General features: G+C 42.7%; 1 protein-coding gene across 1 annotated transcript in view; it reads right to left on the bottom strand.

Moving 5' to 3' along the window:
• The window catches only part of Myo3b (myosin IIIB), a 239322-nt gene that overhangs the window by 118744 nt on the left and 108370 nt on the right, over positions 1–12208 (bottom strand). The window lies entirely within an intron of this gene.

The raw sequence follows: 12208 nt of genomic DNA, 5'->3' as shown, positions 1-12208 counted from the left end.
TGCAATGGGTCCACCTGTATCCCTATTTAAACCATTTGTTTTTTCCCTTCTCCTCCACAACAATTAATTTTTTTTTTGGTTGGTCATGGGACTTGAACTCTGGGGCCTGGGCGCTGTCCCTCAGCTCTTCAGCTCAAGGCGAGTGCTCTACCGCTTGAGTCACAGTGCCACTTCCGGTTTTCTGGTGGTTTATTGGAGATAAGAGTCTCATGGACTTTCCTGCCCAGGCTGGCTTTGAACTGTGATCCTCAGATCTCAGCCTCCTGAGTAGCTAGGATTACAGGCGTGAGCCACCGGTGCCCGGCTACGATTAAAAAATTTTTTAAAGGGTGGGAGGAGAGGAAGACAGGAGCACAGCACTTGTGGGCATGGACGTAACTGCACGGACATACGGCCTCTCAGTCATGACCACTGCACTGTCATCCAGGCTTCAGGCCTACTTACAGTGGGGGGTGGCAGCCTTGATGAAGAACAGCAATGGCCTGGAACAGCTGCCATGGTCCCTGTAGCATGTCACCCCACATTGTGTGCCCTCTTATCCTTCCCTCTTAATGCGTATTTTCCTGGTGAAGTTGTAAATAGACTAAACACTTTCCTGGCTGGCTGCCAATTCCATGACTATTATTGATGGTCTGAACATCAAATTGGGGATAATGAACTAAGCCAGGTTTTCATAACAACCGAACCCCACTGAAAATGCCTGGAACAAAATGCTGTTTAAAAAAAAATGTTGTCAGATAATAGGCACGTGTAAACGTTTTGGGAATTTTGGACAGTTAGAGCCTGCCTTGGTTCCTGGTCCTGAGAGGCAAACCACCGCGATGCCGGTCCCCTGCCTCCCTCTGCCTCACTTCTCAGAAGCCTCCAATGGCACCAACTTCAAGGCCAGTATGTAGTGCAGGTCCTGATGCTGCTTTTGGAGAGATGGTTCTCCCTGAGGAAGTGGCCACCTAGGAGGTCGGGAAACACTGCTCCTGTGTGTGTTTGTACCCAGAAGTGAACACTCTCCCCCACCTGGGGAAGTCAACCTGAGCCTTGCTACAGCACTACATTTTTGTAAAAGACAATATTTTTTCTCTTTTAGGCAAGAGAACAGATAAAGACACTGACTGCCAAAGACAGACTAGGGAGTTTTTAAAACCCCTCTATTAGCATGATAGTGCAGAACAGCTCCATCCATTTCATCAAAGCCAACAGAGACCCTAATCCTTTCTGAAAAGAACTCTCAGGCAGCCAAGCCTCTAATTTGCTGAATAATAGGCCATCTGATTAACCCTTGCAAAGCAAAGCACAGATATTGCTGGCAACAAATGTTCCTGGAAGGGCAGGGGGGAAAGGAGGAGGGTGAGCATTTGAAATTGTTTCCTCTCTAACTGATAGGTAACTAACTCTGTGACTCATTTCTAAATGATTAACTCTCTGCTAAGCTAAGCTAAGCTTAGTATATATATCATATATATATACATACATATATATATATATATATATATATATATATATAACACACACACACATATATGCTAAGCTTTTCTTGTGTGTGTGTGTGTGTGTGTGCACAGGTCCTGGGGCTTGAACTCAGGGCCTGAGCACTGTCCCTGAGCTTTTCTTTTTGTTCAAGGTTAATACTATACCAGTGAGCTACAGCACCACTTCCAGCCTTTTCTGAGTAGTTTATTGGACACAAGAGTCTCATGACTTTCCTACCCAGGCTGGCTTTGAACTGAGATCCTCAGATCTCAGCCTCCTAAGTAGCTAGAGTTACCAGGCCACTGGGCTTGCTTTCCTCTCTTGTTTCCCCCTCCTCCACCCTGATTGTCTCTCCCCAGAGGAACCGCAGATTCCCTTCCAGTACTGTATTGTAACTGTGGTGTAACTAATGTTGGCGCCACTGAATGTCAGTGACATGCACAGATGATGTGAGGGACTGTGCCGCAAAGTAAGGCTGCGGACCAGTGACCATAAAAGGTCTTCTTAGTCCCACCTCTGCTGTATAGGACACTGGTTCTTTGGGGCTGGGAGAGAAGGAGGCAAAATCCACAACCCCAAGAAAGGGATGAGAACTGAAAGAGAGGGCTACTGGTAGCCTGGCATTTCTCAGATCACTTCTAATTAACCAGAGGTGCCTAGGATGGAATAAAGCAGCTTGGTGTCTTTCTGTGGGCTCCAGCTGCTGAAGGCAGACAAGGGTGTGCTATTTGCCAAGGGCAGGTAAGTTGGTAAGCTAGGTGGAGGGCTTCACATGGGTATGCATTCATAAATCACATACATATTAGCCTTCTGCTAGTTATATCAGATAACGAGATGAATGATTGAACGTATGACCCAGTGGTCAATTATCATGTGGATGATATAAATTCTATTGTGCTGGGGACATTTATCTCTGTATTGATCTGGCTTCGCTAGCAAGGACCATAAATTACTAGCCTTTCATAAGCAATGATAAATACTCTAATAACAGAATGCCACCAGCTCCTGTTTTCCCAGTAAATTCCCTTATGGTTTCAATCAGAGAAGAAACATGTACTTTGTTTTGATTTGAGCTTATTTTTATTTTACTAAAGATAATCTTTGATTGTAGCTTGGGGTTCACAGACAAACTTGGGGGGAGGATAGAGATTTTGTTTATGCTTGCACAGCTGCAACCACCATCCCCCACCAGAGTGGCACATTCATTACAACTCATGGCCCAGCGTGTATCTGCTCTAACCGTATCATAATGAGTGACTTTGCTGTCCTGAAAAATCCTCCCCATTCTGCCTAAACATCCTGCCCCACCCCCACCTCCTGACAAGCATAGATCTTTTCACTATCTCGTAGGTTTGCCCCTTCCAGAATATCATACAGCCCTGGTCACAGGTAGTCTTTCATTGAATAATGAGCATTTCCATTCTGCCATATCTTTCCATGGCCTGATAGCACATTCCTTTGTAAACACTAAACAATGTACCATTGTCAGGACATACCACAGTTTATTTGTCTATTTATCGACGACAGAACTGTGATTGCTGGGTCCAGTGGTAAGAGTGTGTTTAGTTTAGAAATTTCCAGGCTGCTACCTAAACTGGCTGGCTGTACCACTTTGCATTCTTCCCGGTAAAGATGACTGTTCCTTTATTCCACATCTTCACCAGCATTTGATATTGTCGGTGTCTCAGATTCTGTTCATTTTCTGACAGTAATATCTCAGTGTTGATGAAGTTTAGTTTTAATGTTAGCATTATTATCAAAAGTTATATGGAAGAGGTGACATTGTCCAAGAAGAAATGTACTGTATCTGACTTATGTAACTGTCACACCTTTGTAACATCACTTTTATAATAACAGTAATATTTTTTTTTGGGTCCGGTCGTGGGGCCTGAACTCTGGGCCTGGTCACTGTCCCTCAGCTCTTCAGCTCAAGGCTAGCGCTCTACCACTTGAGTCACAGCACCACTTCCGGCTTTTTTTCTTTTTGCTTATGTGGTACTGAGGAATCGAACCCAGGGCCTCGAGCATGTAAGGCAAGAGCTCTACCACTGAGCCACCTTCCCAGCCCCAACGGTAATATTTTTAATTGTATGATCAGTTGTAGGAACTTAGTTGGAGGATAGGAAATGAAAGGTCACAATTCAAGGAGAGCCCAAGCAAAGGTTTCAAGACTTCTATCTCATCCAATAAAAAATAAAAATAAAAAGCTAGACATCATGGCCATGCCCTTATCACCCCAACTATGTGGGAAGCATAAATAGGATTCTAATCTATACAAGTTTAGGCATAAAATGAGATGCTATTAAAAAAAATAAGAAGTACATTGGGTTTGGGTGTATGGAGTCAGAGTGTAAATAAACAAGTAAATAAATGCTGAGGAAATCATTATATAAAAAATAAAGGAGCTGGGAAGGTGGCTCAGTGGTAGAGCATTTGCCTTGCATGCATGAGGCCCTGGGTTCGATTCCTCAGCACCACATAAGCAAAAAGCCAGAAGTGGCGCTGTGGCTCAAGTGGTAGAGCATTAGCCTTGAGCTGAAGAGCTGAGGGACAGCGCCCAGGCCCAGAGTTCAGGCCCCACGACCGGACCCCAAAAAAAAAAAATAAAGACCATGGAGAAAAACTCTTTTGTTCAAAAAAAAAAAAAACCAAACTGGTATTCTTGCACCAATAGACACAAACTTCTAGGTATTACTATTACATTCTTAGGAATTTTGCAAACTGTTGATGTTACGTTGGTTGCTTGATCTGGCCACAATGAACTGTTTGCACCACAAAAACCCAAAAGCACTAGAAACCAACGCCATCTCACCTCTGAGCAGCAGCATGTCAAACGCCATCATACCATGGCTGAGCATGCTGGTCATTCTAAAGCTCCGATGGGTAGAAATTTCCTTTACTCCATACTTTTTTTCTACTTCTTTTTTCCCCTTCCTACCTTCTATTGAATTACTAAAATGTTCCAAAAGTTCTGTCCTTTCTTTTTTCTTTTTTTTTCTTTTTTCTATTACTTTTAAGTAGTTGTACAAAGGGATTTCAATTCAACTTGTCGCTTTATAAGTACAGTGCATCTTGGTTAGGCTTTTAACTTAATCTTTGTTTGTTTGGGGTGGTACTGGGGTTTGAACTCTGAACCTTGCATTTGCTAGGCAAGGACTCTATACTTGAGCCATGCCCTTAGACCTTCTTCATTTTGTTTGCATTGCTTTGCTTTCTTAGTAGTTTACAACTCTTATTTACTTTTTTGTTTTCTTGTTTTTTAATTATCTGCAAGTAGCTGTACAAAGGGGTTCCAATTCAACATGTCAGTTTATAAGTACAGTACATCTTGAACTATGTCATCCCTTTCATCCAGCCCTGCAGTCCTTCTGCTAAGCACAAACCCTATGCATTCCTAACTCCTATCTTAAGCACTACCCCTTTCCCAATATCATAATTAGAATTAGCTTTCCCATATTCTATCCCAAATTGTTCCCTTAATAGGTATTTTAATAGTTAATAGTTACTTTCATAAGAGTTTATTTTAATACTATTTTACTGCTTCAGACTGTTCTGTGAAATTAACTTCATTTCAATTGGATTTATGCTTCATTCGTCATCTTGCAATTTTGTCTTTCTTAGCTTTAGATATATGCATATGCTTTGAAATTTCAGTGGCAAGCTCCCTCGGAAGAAACGACGCTGTTTGCCTCTCCTACTTCATCCATGGTCACCTCCTATTGCTAATTTACCTCATAGCTATGTCTGCTGGCTCTCAAGCTCTTCTCTTAGAGATGTACATGTGGCCAAGAAATCTTCATGCTGAGTATCTATTTAGTCCCTGAAGCCTCTGTAAAGGCTACCAAATCTTTGACAGTTGCAGAATTTCCCTACTTTCACTATTGTGCAGGCTGTTGGAGAAAAAAGAGTTTAACATAAGCCTTTAATATTTGATATGTATTTTTTTTTTAAAAAAAGGAGGGAAGAAGAGAGTACGACTTTTTTATTTTATTTTATTTCATTGTGGGAATACTGTACAGAGGAGTTACAATTACATGGGCAAGAGAGTATGACTCTTTAAAAAGAAGAAAGGAGAAGAAAGGTTAGCATAGGAAAATGTCCATAGCATTATTTCAATAATTTCTCTGCACAGCCACGGAAGGCAGCTAACAAAACTAGCAGAGCAAGAATGTGAAATCTATGGTGCATGCCCTGGGTCTGGCTTCTCACAAGATCTAACCCAGTGGTGGCCAGGAAATGAACAGAACATCTGGACCGCCCATCTCACCATTTGGGGTATTTGGGATGAGGCCACATCCCTCATTCTTCTTGAATTCGTAAGGTTCCTAGGAAGAACTGTTCCAGGGATGTGTGGACACTGAAGTGTGCAAGTCACACTTGAATCCCTTAATGGTTCACACCTTGAGAAAATCACACAGCACCAGCTGAGTGTAGAGGATCTATTAGGAAATGTGAATTTGACTCAGGAGGTATAACCTTGAAATTTATAACTTTATTTATTTTTCTCATGAAGGGAAACAAAATCCTAATCTTTCAAAATGAGAAAGGAGTTAGACTGCATTTTTAAATATATATTGATTGGTATATGTGAAGAGAGGAAAGGAAAATTGGAAGAGGGGGTTAATTTAGATTTATTTTATTTTGAGCTTCTTCCTGAGTTTTTATTAATTCACTAATTCCCCGTATCTCAAGAGATGCTAATTAATTCAAGAAGCCTTAATAGCTAATCATTGGCTACATAAATCTAAAATGGAGACAGTGTCACTGGAGATGCTGCTGCTCATTTTAATTAAGATTGCCAATTTGTGAAGTGATGTAAATAAAGGTTATTGTATCTTTCTACTCCAAAAGGGAGGTATTAACCCTTTGCAGTATCTCCTGAGAATCCAACAAGAAGAAAAAGGCTGAGAATATTCCTGGACCTTAATAAATTATTGCGTTATATTGTTGCAAGTGGATTGCTTATTGACGTTATAAAGCCAGAGGAATTAAACAGCCTAGAAACACAAAATGGAGAAAGAGGAAGAGCTGACAATTGTCCCTTCGAGGGAAATACAATCAACATCAAGGAAACAAGCACCCCAAAATGGTTAGCTTTATCATCTCTAGCATTGCTTAGGCCTGCAGAGAAAGTGAGTGTTCTGGGTCTGAATGTCACTTTTTAAGGGAAATTTGCATAGATATATGCAAATGCCCATTTCCTTAGCTCAGAGTGATTTCCTCTTGTCACACTAGGCACAACTGCTTGTATGCATTTGGGTACAAATGTCCTATTGAGGGACAGCAAAGACTGTCACAGCATTTCATGACTAGAGGGCAAGGATCAGCTCCCTTGCTCACACTGAGAAAGGGACACCCCTCACTAGCTGCTGGTGGGGGACAGAAAATGCTACCTCTAAACATCAGCCTCTCTGTAAGCAGAGATTTCAGGCTGAAATTATTGAAAGCCACAGAAGCTGGGAAGGGCCTCAGACCTTCCTTCACCCTTCTTTATGAAAGACCCTATGTGACAGGTGGCCTGCGCTATGCCTGGAGAAAGAAATACTATATTGCAAGATCAAGAAGAATCTGAGGGCTGGAAATGTGGCTTAGTGGTAGAGTGCTTGCCTAGCATGCATGAAGCCCTGGGTTTGATTCCTCAGTACCACATAAACAGAAAAAGCCAGAAGTGGCACTGTGGCTCAAGAGGTCGGGAGTCTGCTAGCCTTTAGCAAAAGAAGCTCAGGGAGGCTGGGAAGGTGGCTCAGGGTGCTTGCCTTGCATGCATGAGGCCCTGGGTTTGATTCCTCAGCATCATATAAGCACAAAAAGCCAGAAGTGGTGCTGTGGCTCACGTAGTAGAGCTGAGGAACAGCGCCCAGGCCCAGAGTTCAGGCTCCACGACTGACAAAAAAAAAAAGGGACAATGCCCAGGCCCTGAGTTCAAGCCCCAGGACTGGCAAAAAAATAAAATTTAAAAAAGAAGCATCTGAGCCATAATCCCCCAGTTTACTCCCACTAGGACACACACCCTTCCTGTCAATCATACTTCTGCATGACTATCCATTCTTCATCAAATCTAAGCATGAAAGCAATTTTCCTGGGGCTTTAGATCCTCATTTCTGAAGGTATCTCAGTCACATAAAATTCATGTTCAATACATTCATTATGCTTTTCTCTTGCTAGCATGTCTTTTATTAGAGGGGGTGTTAGCCATATACCTCACTTTTTTTCCCTCCTATTCTTCCCAAGCCAGCCACCTTGAGTAAGCAGTTGATGTGTGAAGGATCCACATTTAATAAATCCAAATGTGAAAAGCTAGGAGGCTTTTGGTGGATTTTCTCTTGACCAAAAGAAATCCAGTTTTATTGTCTCACTAACCAGTTTATCATTGAGGGTGAAATCTTAATCTTAATCTCTTATAAAACCCCTATAGTTTTAGAGGCAAACATCAAAGAGCATAGCTCATAAATAAATCTTTTTTTGGCCAATAGGTAAGAACGTATTTTTGGAAGTTAGCCTAGGGACCTTAAATTAGTTTGAACTTAAAAAGTGACATCCACTGGGACCAAGGTGTTAGCCAAATGAATATTAGTGTTGTCTTTTCAAAAGGCTACTTGTGAAAGCAAGGTCTGGTTGGTACTTGAACCAGATAAGCTTGTTATGCAAATAGATTTAGCCAGAGGGGAAAGGGCTGATAATGAAATTGTTACAAAGCCAACCGCACATTAGAGAGGTGACAAAAAAAAAAAACCCACACCAAACCGGGTCCTAGCACAGGGATAAAGAGGAGAGCAGAATTTATGTGAGCATCATGTTTAATTTATCATAACTAAGTTGTCAGCAGTCATGCCTTGACAAATGCATAACTAACACATATAAATGAGTTAATTATCACTAACAACCAAGGGTTCAGAACCAAACAAGAAGGATTTTTTAACCCTTCCTTCCTTTTCTCTCTCTCTTCCTTCCTTCCTTCTTGCCCTTCTTCCTTCCCTCCCTCCCTCCCTCTCTCTCTCTTTCTTTCTCTCTCTTTTTCTTTCTTTTCTTTCTTTCTCACCCATCTCCCCTCCCCAAACCAAGTTTATAAGAGGATTTCAGACAGTTACTCCCTTTAAAAACCTCTCCTGCTGTCTTCAAATAAGAAAGCTGGAAGCAAATTGAAAAACACTAAATCCATCTCAGTCCACTCCTTCTTCTTCCTAAGGTCCCTCCAAGGGTAAAGCTGCATGTGTGCATTCACACTCCTGACCTGTACAGCAATCCCTTTTGTCCCCCCTACACTGTTACACCCATGAGACTATAGCCATACCCTGCTGCACACCATGTGATGTCATCCAGGTCTCTAGTGAATTGTAACCAGCAAGGACTAAGAAGTGGAAGATTCAGCCCACTGTGGATCACAAGGGGTTAATCCCCTACCCTCATTTCCAATCTGAGCAAAGTATAAAAGCAAACAAAGGTTCTCTCTTTAAATAGACATTTTAAACCCAGAGAGTGTCACTGTTTACAGTTAATTAGAGATCTGAAGTATTATAATGAAATTGCATGTAGCCAGGTTGCATTGGGTAAGCTGAGTGAAGGGGGTGGGGAAGCGGGCCACCAGGGACATTCTCATTTAGAAACCCAAGAATCCGGCCAGGTGCTGGTGGCTCACACCTGTAATCTTAGCTACTTAAGAGGCTGAGACCTGGAAAGGATCTCGATTTGAAGCTAGCCTGGGCAGAAATAAGAGATTCGATCTCCAATTAACCAATTAAAAAAATGGGGCTGGACGTGTGACTCAAAAATAGTAGAACATAAGCCATGAGCAATAAAGCCAAATGAAAGGTACTGAGTTCAAGTTCTGATTGTATGGGTTAGTAGAGAAGTTGGCAAGGAATTATGGCCTACGTAGCTCACAGATAAACCAAAATGTGGCTAGCCATGAAATGGAAGCAGGGGACTGCAACAGAATGTGAAAGTAAAAAGACAAATGAATGAGGAAATAAGGACAAGACAGTAAAACTTTAGTGTCACAACTTCCCAGGAAACAGGAGGGAGAGCCATCAGTCAGAAAGCCATCCAAGGCCAATTCTGTAATGAGGAAGAAGGCATACATGGCTGACTGAGAAGGGTTCCAGTGCTGTTTTCCTGTGGCATAATGATGTAGCACATCTCTCTTTCCTATTTCTTTCCTATCAAACTTTTCTGTCATCTTTACTTAAGTTTCTGTCTTACCTGAATTCTTCTCCTGCCAGATGCAAGAACTAAGCTTGTTTAGCTCCCCTAAACTTTCTGGTAACTTTTGGTGAGTTGGCTGGCAAGTTAGGGATTAAGTGTATCTTCTTCTGACTTGGACTCTTGGAAAGGTTACATACTTTGGAACCATGACTCAGATTGGATATGGCTGCTCAGAAGGTTACAGTGATATGAAGAAAAGAAGGAGGAGGAGGAGGAAGAGGAAAGAAGAAAGGACAGAGAGAGAGAGAGAGAGAGAGATAGTGAGCAGGTTTCTATCTAAAAGTATGAAATATAATTAATAGCAGTAAAGCAAATAACCACTCAATTTTTATTTGCCTCCCTGACTCATTAAGACTTTTCAGACTCTAATCCCTTTGTATTTTATCAAGATCCCTTTTGCTTTGCTCCTCACAGACATTGTTTTATATGGACTTCCAGTGTTCCAGACCTTTCTAGCTCTAAAGCAATGCACAATGAGTACATCTGGAATTATCAAAGTTGGGAAATACATAAGCAGATTGGGACTGGTCCACGATAGAACTTTCCATAAGGAAAACATCTCTATTGTATATCATCCTAACTGTCCTGACTTTACCACCAATTATGTACCTTTATTCTCTGATCCATTCAAGCAATACTGTGCTGGCTAGAGAATACAAACATAATGGGAAAAATACACCTAAACCGAACTTCTGAGTCACCTCACATCTTCAAGGCATCAGGAGAGCTTGGAAGAAGGTGGGTTGGTGAATATGTAATGGATTTTTTCTAGGTCAGTCCTTAGAGAAGGTCGGTCAAGGGTATCTGTGTGCTGCAATGCAATGTAAAAGGGAGGAATTCTTTGGATCTAGTCTTTGCATCAGAAGCTTGGCTCCCAGATTTCTCTCTCTCTTTCTTGGGTGGACTGAGATGCAGTCCTGAGCCATGAGGTTCCTTTGACCTCTTCCCTGGCTCCTCCTACTTCTCAGAAAGTGGCCTGTGACCATCATTTCTCTTGTTGGAATCTGTTGTTCCTCTCAGATAGCCAGACATTATCCATGGACTTGGAGTTGCCCCTGGTTTATTCTGCAGTTGGACTTCTAGATTGGGGTGGTGGACAAAGATCTGGCTTGTCTAGCCATGTCCTTGAACTTCACAGACAAATTGCAATATAGCCTCTCTTGGTAGAGTTCTCTAGAAGAACACTTTTCCATTTCACACCCCCCAAAAAAGCCCAGAACGAGGATGGACTGGATGAGTAAGCAAGTTCAATGACCCTGAGCTATGCTGTAGTTGATAGGAAAATGACAAGTTCATAGTTCTCAGAAGTCTAAATTCCATCAGGTTTTAGAGAGAAAAACCAGTCCATTTACTGTACATTATCTAACATCCCATCAGGAGCCCGGATAGCACACTGTAATCAAACAGAATAGATCCACAGTCAAACATAAGAATATTCACACCGAGCAAGACAAATAATGACTACAAATAGGGTCTCAGCAGTTCAGGTCATGCATTGCCTCCAAATCAGTTCATGTAAGGTGAGGTTTTGCTGCTATATGATTCAACTACAAAAGAGCTATTCAACTATCTCAGAGCTATTTGATGTGAACATTGTGGGTAAATGATTGGAGATACAGGCTATAGTGAAGGAAGATGATCAAGACAATTTCTTTGTGTGTGTGTGAGTGCTAGTCCTGGGGTTTGAACTCAGGGCCTGGGTGCTGTTCCTGCATTTCTTTGCTCCAAGATGGTGCTCTACCACTTGGGTCACAGCTCCACTTCCTGCTTTTTGGTGGCTAATTGGAGATAAGAATCTCATGGCCTTTCCCTACTCACTCTGGCTTCAAATCACAAGCCTCCTGAGTACCTAGGATTACAGGTGTGAGCTACCAGAGCTCAGCTCTGACCATCAGTTTCTGTTGAAGATCGTTCACAGGCATAAGAGAGAAAAAATATGTGCTGACCTCTTCTCTACTTCATGAATCAGTTCTCTTTTCCCATGACCTCTGAACCCTCTGCTATGACCTCTGCATCCTCTGCTATAGTAGGCACAGGGGACGCCTCTTCCCACTTCCCACAGTTCCCGGGGCCCCAGCCTGGGGGTTCACGGCCCCCTCCCTCAGAGAGGATCTTCTGCAGCTGGGGGCCCGTGTGCAGGCCCCCAGCACCCTGTTGCTGTTGGTTCTACTGTCTTAGACGCACAAGTGTTGCCTTGCAGGCATGTCTGCCACCAGGGGGCTCGGCCATCAGCTGGGTTTTCCTCTTGCTCTTCCTCACATTGAGCTCTGGTGTCTCCCCTCGCAGGCCCAGGCCTGAGACTTCTTTGGTCCTAATTTGTTATCTTGGGGTCTAGGGCCATTTCCACTCCCAGATCCTCCAGCAGAGCCCAAGCCCCGCGCAGCGACCCCTTGCGGATGGAGGCTGCTAGGGACGGCTTCTCTCTGCTGTCAGATTTTCAGGTGTGATCTTCCTCTCTCCCTAAACTCAGGTTGGCAATATCTAGTCCACAACAGAGAAACGTGTCGCGCATGAGCAGGAGACTCGTGAGCACCCAGTC

The sequence above is a fragment of the Dipodomys ordii genome, unplaced genomic scaffold (assembly GCF_000151885.1).
Source record: "Dipodomys ordii isolate 6190 unplaced genomic scaffold, Dord_2.0 Scaffold5, whole genome shotgun sequence".
NCBI lineage: Eukaryota > Metazoa > Chordata > Mammalia > Rodentia > Heteromyidae > Dipodomys > Dipodomys ordii.
Note: the sequence above shows the minus strand (reverse complement) of the source record. Positions and strands in the feature narration are given on the sequence as shown.